Genomic DNA, 857 nt, shown 5'->3' on the forward strand with positions numbered 1-857 from the left:
GTACTTGAAAAGCCACCACCTTTGGACTTAGATGTACAGGCTTCAAGTTATGATCAAATTTAAAATGAAAATGACAAAATAGTCATTGATAAAAAATTGTAAATGTGAGCAATCGACCAAACTATATAAGTTTTTTCCACTATACACATAATTTTAGAGAAATAAGATCAATAGCATTTTTAGGAACAATAAGAGTTCCTTGTTACAAACAGGCAACCATGGATATATGCCTGTATAAAGGTTGCATCATTACGTACTTAAATTTAGAGGAGACTACATGCTTCAGCAGCAGGTCTACCCAAATTACAACAATACAGAGTTTAACATGGCACTTGCACAAGGATGATATGAAAATTAGTGAAGTATTCCATATTATAGTAAGATATGGCTGTTGTTTTGTATTGTGAAAAAAATTTTTAGGGACACAAAAGATGGACTGGCATTTTTGAAATTTAAGAAACTTAACCAAACCATTATGACTTAGGAGAACAATTTGTACAGCCTTCGACAATTTCAAAGAGGTAGTGATACATACTTATCCTTTTGGAAATATCAAATGCAGTTTCTTCCAAGTTGTTCTTTAGACCTGGTTTGATATAATGGTTCAACAGAAGGAGATACAGAGAATCATTGCTATTTCTATTCCCAGCAGCAAGATGCAAGGGGGTCAAGAGGCCTTTAGTTTGGGGATTGGTATCTGCAACATGATGAAGTAATAAAGAAGCCACTCTGGTATTATTCCACATATAAGCACTGTGCAGGGGTGTCCAGCCATTCAGAGTTATTGCATGAATATCTGCCTTGAGCTACCAGCTCATGGACAATGTCTAAGTGTCCACTCTAGGCTTCCCGATGAA

At 35.7% G+C, this 857-nt stretch overlaps 1 pseudogene; it reads left to right on the forward strand.

Moving 5' to 3' along the window:
- The first annotated feature begins 277 nt into the window (after nucleotides 1-277).
- LOC122098622 lies at nucleotides 278-377 on the forward strand (annotated as a pseudogene).
- Nucleotides 378-857: the final 480 nt, after the last annotated feature.

This window comes from Dipodomys spectabilis, unplaced genomic scaffold (assembly GCF_019054845.1).
Source record: "Dipodomys spectabilis isolate Male_0828 unplaced genomic scaffold, ASM1905484v1 ptg000481l, whole genome shotgun sequence".
NCBI classification, from domain to species: Eukaryota; Metazoa; Chordata; class Mammalia; order Rodentia; family Heteromyidae; genus Dipodomys; species Dipodomys spectabilis.